Source organism: Pelodiscus sinensis, chromosome 1 (assembly GCF_052426305.1).
Source record: "Pelodiscus sinensis isolate ZL-2025 chromosome 1, ASM5242630v1, whole genome shotgun sequence".
In the NCBI taxonomy this organism is placed as follows: domain Eukaryota; kingdom Metazoa; phylum Chordata; order Testudines; family Trionychidae; genus Pelodiscus; species Pelodiscus sinensis.
Window position 1 is genome coordinate 350,543,208 of NC_143052.1, and position 7,358 is coordinate 350,550,565.

Genomic DNA, 7,358 nt, shown 5'->3' on the forward strand with positions numbered 1-7,358 from the left:
CCTTTTTGACCGCCGCTGCACACTGTGTGGAAGTTTTCAGAGAACTGTCCACGATAACACCCAGATCTCTTTCCTGATTTGTCATAGCCAAATTAGCCCCCATCATACTGTACATATAGTTGGGGTTATTTTTCCCGATGTGCATTACTTTACACTTATCCACATTCAATTTCATTTGCCATTTTGTTGCCCAATCACTCAGTTTGGTGAGATCTTCTTGGAGTCCCTCACAGTCTGCTTCTGTCTTGACTATCCTAAAGAGTTTGGTATCATCTGCAAACTTTACTACCTCACAGCTTACCCCTTTCTCCAGATCATTTATGAATAAATTGAAAAGGATTGGTCCCAGGACTGGCCCTTGGGGGACACCACTAGTTACCCCTCTCCAATCTGAAAATTTACCATTTATTCCTACCCTTTGTTTCCTGTCTTTTAACCAGTTCTCAATCCAAGAAAGGACCTTCCCTCTTATCCCATGGCCATGTAATTTACACAAGAGCCTTTGGTGAGGGACCTTGTCAAAGGCTTCTGAAAATCCAAGTATACTATATCTACTGGATCCCCCTTGTCCGCATGTTTGTTAACCCCTTCAAAGAACTCTAACAGATTAGTAAAACAGGATTTCCCTTTACAGAAACCATGTTGACTTTTGTCCAACAAATTATGTTCTTCTACATGCTTCACAATTTTATTCTTTACTATTGTTTTGACTAATTTGCCCGGTACTGAAGTTAGACTTACCGGTCTGTAATTGCCAGGATCACCTCTAGAGCCCTTTTTAAATATTGGTGTCACGTTGGCTGCCTTCCAGTCATTAGGTACGGAAGCCGATTTAAGGGATAGGTTACAAACCACAGATAATAGCTCAGCAATTTCCCATTTAAGTTCTTTTAGAACCCTTGGATGAATGCCATCCGGTCCCGGAGATTTGTTAACATTAAGTTTTTCTATTTGTTCCAAAACCTCCTCTAATGACACTTCAATCCGGGACAGTTCCTCAGATTCATCACCCACAAAGGACGGTGCAGATTCAGGAATCTCCCCAACGTCCTCAGCCGTGAAGACTGAAGCAAAGAAATCATTTAGTTTCTCCGCAATGGCTTTATCGTCCTTGATTGCTCCTTTTATAGCTTGATCATCTAGGGGACCCACAGGTTTTTTAGCAGGCTTCCTGCTTCTAATGTACTTAAAAAACATTTTGTTATTTCTTTTTGAGTTTTTGGCTAGCTGTTCCTCAAAATCTTTTTTTGCTTTTCTTATTACATGTTTACACTTGATTTGACAGTGTTTATGTTCCTTTCAATTTATCTCACTAGAATTGGACTTCCACTTCTTAAAAGATACCTTTTTGTCCCTCACTGCTTCTTTGACATGGTGGTTAAGCCACGGTGACTCTTTTTTAGGTCTCTTGCTATGTTTTTTAATTTGGGGTATACATTTAAGTTGGGCCTCTATTATGGTGTCTTTAAAAATTTTCCATGCAGCTTTCAGGGATTTGGCTCTAGTCACTGTGCCTTTTAATTTCTGTTTAACTAACCTGCTCATTTTTGTGTAATTCCCCTTTTTGAAATTAAATGCCAGGGTGCTGGACTGCTGAGGTGTTCTTCCCACCACAGGAATGTTGAATGTTCCTGCCTGCCACCCTCTCTGATTAGCAGAAAGGAACCGCCTCGTTCTGATGCTAAAGATGCGTCAGACAGGTTGCTTGTGTCTGTTACTGATCTCAAGGGAGGAACAGGCCAAAAAGGTTTCTCTGACTCACTGTGGTCACCCTTTTGCCCCTAGGACAATTCTTTTGGTATAAGATTTAAGAATGTTAAAATGTTGTTATAATTACTTTTTTATTCTTAGAACGTGCTGTACTAATTCTGTCTTTACAAAAAACAAAAAAACAAAAAAACACCACCCATGTAATTCTTGTCTGTGTGAGAAATAGGGTCATAAAAAAGATAAGCCAAAAGGCCATCGCTGTACTGAAATGGTCAAAGTAGGAGCTGGTAACCAACGTGGGGCAAGCTGATGAAGGCAACACCCTTCCAAAAATCCAATAAAATCAACTGAAACCCTAATGGGACAACACCCAAAAAGAGTCATCAAAATGCTCCTAAAATAATAATGAAAGCTTTCTTTAAATAATTATTTGTTGCAAAGTAACCGATTACAACATGATGCAGCAAAGCTCATAGACACGTATGAAGAAGAACGCCTGCAAAAGATGGAGCGTCTTGCCATGAGTCATTGGGTTCCCTTGTGCAAAGCCTCAGAGCATTGGCCCGCAATTGACAAAACCTGGATCCCCCTCAAAGTCCCGATCCAAATGGCCATTAGATTTGTCCAAGCCGTAGACAGGTAACTATAACATCAGCAGAAGTGGGGTATGTGGGGGGTGGGTATTTGAGTGAATGAATGTATATGTAACCCACACACCTAGGCTATGTCTAGACTACATTCCTCTTTCGAAAGAGGAATGTAAATGAAGGAAATCAAAAATGCAAATGAAGTGCAGATTTACAAATCTCGTGCTTCATTTGCATAATTGTGTCCGAACGCTTTTTTTTTTTAAAGCAGTCTAGATGAGGTTCTTTTGAAAAAAAAAAAAGCCTTTTTTCAAAAGAACCTGTAAACCTCATTTTTTGAGGAAGGATGGTTCTTTTGAAAAAATGTGGGGTTTTTTTGCTGAAAGAACCGCATCTAGAGTGCCTTTTTTCCCGGAAAAAAACTTTTTTGAAAAAGTGATTGGATGAGATTATGCAAATGAAGCACGAGATTTGTAAATCTGAACTTTATTTGCATTTTCGATTTCCTTCATTTACATTCCTCTTTCGAAAGAGGAATGAAGTCTAGACAGAGCCCTGGTGTGGTTCATTGTCCCGTGTTGTGGCAGACTACTTACAGTTAGAGATAAAAACAAGGGAGCTCTACAGCCTAGGCTGAAAGCCAGCTGGCTTTTTAGCCTACCCTAAACTCCAAAAGACTCAGGTTTGAATCTGCCTGGTGGTGGTTACAAGTGGGGGCTTATCTGGAATCTCAGTTGGGTTTCTGAAGCTTGGGGTGCACTTCCCAGGTAGGGGAATTATATAACCCACACACCTAGACTATGTCTACACTACAAGATTTGCCACAAGAACCTATGCAAATGAAGCATGGATTAGCATTTTCTCATGCTTCATTTGCATACTCTCTTCAGATCCGTTTTTGTGCTAGGGATTTTTACACAAAAACAAGCAGTGTGGACATTTCCATTTTGCACAATACCGATCTTACACAGAAAGAGTTTTTTGTGCGAAAAGGAAACGTCCACAGTGCTTGTTTTTGCATCAAAACCCCTAGCACAAAAATGGATCGGAATAGAGTATGCAAATGAAGCTCGAGAAAATGCTAATCTGTGCTTGATTTGCATAGGCTCTTGAGGCAAATCGTGTAGTGTAGACATAGCCCTAGTGTGGTCCAGTGTGCCATGTAGTGGCACTTACAGCAAGAGAGAAAAACAAGGAAGCTCTACAGCCTTAAGTAAGAGCCAGCTGGTATTATAGCTCAAACTGCAGAAGCTCCTATACCAAAGCTCTAGGGGTGTGTCTAAACTACATGGCTCCATCGATGGAGCCATGTAGATTAGGCTGATTGGGAAATGGAGCCGCGATTTAAATCAGGGCTTCATTTCCCTTTGCCGAACAAACAAATCTACATGGCTCCGTCAACGGAGCCATGTAGTTTAGACGTACCCTAGAAGTCCCAGGTTCAAACCCTCCCCAGTGGCAGTTAAACATAGATATACATTTCTGGCCTACTTTCTCCTCCTAGGCTACATCTACACTACAGAGTTCTTGTGCAAAAACCCACAGACTGTACGTCTACACTACATGGCTCCATCGACGGAGCCATGTAGATTTGTTTATTGGGCAAAGGGAAATGAAGCGGCGATTTAAATAATCGCGGCTTCATTTAAATTTACATGGCTGCTGCGCTGAGCCGACAAACAGCTGATCAGCTGTTTGTCGGCTGAGCGCACTAGTCTGGACGCTCCCCTGCTGACATCAAAGCCCTTTGTCGGCAGCCCCGGTAAACCTCATCCCACGAGGAATAACAGGGCTGCCGACAAAGGGCTTTGATGTTGGCAGGGGAGTGTCCAGACTAGCGCACTGAGCTGACAAACAGCTGATCAGCTGTTTGTCGGCTCAGCGCGGCAGCCATGTAAATTTAAATGAAGCCGCGATTATTTAAATCGCGGCTTCATTTCCCTTTGCCTATCTGTCTAATCTACATGCCTCCATCGATGGAGGCATGTAGTCTAGATACACCCAGAGTGTCCACACCTCAAGCTCTTGCTCAAAAAGGTGTGTGGATGGGAAACAGGGGTTTTTTGCACAAAAACAGCCTATCAACAGAAGCACAAGTGCCCTGGTGGCCATTCTGGTCATGGCAATCAGAGCTTTCTTGTGAGAGAGCGTCCGTGCAGTCTGGACGCTCTCTTGCGCAAAAGCCCATCACTTTTCCAATGCGCTTTTGCATTTTGGACGTGCTCTTATGCAAGACATTTCTGCAGAAGATCTCTTCCACAAAAAGCTTCTTGTGCAAGATGCCTTCAGTGTAGATGTGGCCCTAGATAGCACAGGCTGCCGAATTCTGCCATTTACCTCCTACTGAGCCCAATGACTTGAGTTTGATTAATGCAAAACGTTTCTTCATCTAAAATGGTCCTTCCAGGAAGGCATCTGGTCTTGGAGTGAGTTCCACTGGCAAAGCACCCTCTCCATGCGAAATGTGTCGATCAGTGACAGAGATGCTGTGCCCCTCTGTACAGGGCGTTCGCGACACCGTGCAGCCCTGCCCAGCCTGTAAAATGCCCCCTCAGCAGATCCCATGGCAGAAGCTACTGTGAAGGGCTCTGATAGAACATTAAGAACATAAGAACAGCCATACTGGGTCAGACCAAAGGTCCATCCAGCCCAGTATCCTGTCTGCCGACAGTGGCCAATACCAGGTGCCCCAGAGGAAATAAACAGAACAGGCCATCGTCAAGTGATTCATCCCTTGTCGCCCATTCCCAGCTTCTGACAAATAGAGGCTACGGACATCATTCCTGCCCATCCTGGTTAATAGCCATTAATGGACCTATCCTCTATGAATATATCTAGCTCTTTTTTGAACCTTGTTAAAGTTCTGGTCTTCATCACATCCTCTGGCAAGGAGTTCCACAGGTTGACTGTGTGCTGAGTGAAGAAAAAAAAACCTTCATTTTGTTTTTTTTAAACCTGCTCCCTATTCATTTCATTTGGAGACCTCTAATTCTTATATTAAAGGATGAATATTCTGGATGAACTCGTGCTATCAGGGAGCTGGAGAGAGCCCTAGGCATCTGTGGAGGCCCAGGGATTGTGGGTGGGCCTAGCTTGTAGAGGATCACTGAGATGTCTGCTGAATTTAGAGGACTGCTGTATCCTGGGTCCCCCTTTTCATTCCTCAGAGACAAGGGAAGGAAATTCCCATATTGAGACCATCTGAGGAAAATTTCCCATTGTGGAGTCTCCCATCCCATAACTCTGCACTAGTTAGGCCTCAGCTGGAGACTGTGTCCAGTTCTGGGCGCCACATTTCAAGAAAGGTGGAGAAATTGGAAAGGGTACAGAGAAGAGCGACAAGAATGATTAAAGGTTTAGAGAACATGACCTATGAAGCCAGGCTTCATGAACTGGGCTTGTTTAGTTTGGAAAAAAGAAGATTAAGGGGGGACATGATAGCGGTTTTCAAATATCTAAAAGGGTGTCACAAGGAGGAAATTTGTTCCTCTTGGTTTCTGAGGACAGGACAAGGAGTAATGGGCTTAAAGTGAGCAGGGGAGGTTTAGATTGGACATTAGGAAAAAATTCCTAACTGTCAGGGTCAAATATTGGAATAAATTGCCAAGGGAGGTGGTGGAATCTCCCTCTCTGGAGATATTTAAGAACAGGTTAGATAGACATCTGTCAGGGATGGTGTAGACGGAGCGTGGTCCTGCCTTGAGGGCAGGGGGCTGGACTCGATGACCTCTCGAGGTCCCTTCCAGTCCTATTATTCTATGATTCTATGATTCTATCCCTAGCCTCTACCCTGAGCTTGCAATACAGGAAAGGAGGCTGCCAGGCAGACATATATTATTATTTTTAAATGTTAATATTATTTTCAGCAGGATCACAGCTGTGACAGCATCTTTCTTACTACTCAGGTGCCTCCAGGGGAGCCATGGGACAAATCAGAGCCACACAAACAGGGCTGACAAGCCAGGATTCCAGGAACGGAGCCTGCAGCTGGGCTGGTGCTTCAGGCCAGTTGTTTAGCATCATCCTCCAGCTCCTGGGATTTGGCCTCCTGCCATTTGCCGTTGGCTATGATGAGGTTAAAGCTGGTGCACATGAAGCCAAGCAGCCGAGACTCCTTGATGGCCAAGTGGCCCCAAGGGAAGGTACAAACATGCTGCATAAAAGCTGTTGCCTCCGGATCTGAACACACACTGCCTGCTGCCCGGGCAACCTCTCCGATGGCGCCTTGTTCTTTACAGTGAAGACCTCTGGTGCCAGCGACTCCCTTCTAGCAGGAACTGGGTACGTTGGCAGGTGTCACTGTCTGTAACATGCCAAGTGCAGGGCGAAGGCTGCAGGCTGTTTGAATTGGCAGATGTTCTGTGCAGTGGCAGAGGATTATTCTAGGAGGGGGTGGGTAAGATTCTGTGGCCTGCACTGTGCAGGGGGTCAGACTAGGGCCGTGTCCAGACTCAGGGGTTTTTTCGGGAAAAGTAGCCTTTTCCCGAAAAAACTTCCCCTGTGTCCAGACTCAAGCCATGTTCTTTCGAAATTATTTCGAAAGAACACGGCTTTTCTTTCGATGGCGGTAAACCTCATTTCACGAGGAAGAACGCCTTCCTTCGAAAGTTCCTCTTTCGAAAGAAGGCGTTCTTCAATGTAAAGAGGCCGTCTTCGAAAGAGAGCATCCAGACTCGCTGGGTGCTCTCTTTCGAAAAAGCAGATTTTTCTTTCGAAAGATCCGCCTGCAGTCTAGACGCCATCTTTCGAAAGAGCCTCTTTTGAAAGAAGCCTGCAGTCTAGACGCCATCTTTCAAAAGAGCCTCTTTGAAAGAAGCCTGCAGTCTAGACATAGCCTCGATGATCATAATGGTCCCTTGTGACCTTAAAGTCTATGAGTCTATGAGGATGCTGCTGGGCTGTCGGGGTGACTCAGTGATGGGGCTGGAGGACAGGCAGCACTAGGTAGTTTGGAAACTCTCCCCTACTTCTGCCCGTGCTCCATGGTGGGCTGCTCAAATAGCAGAAAAATCTCCCTTTGAAAGCGACTTTCTAGTGTCAACACTCCAATGCCCCACTTCA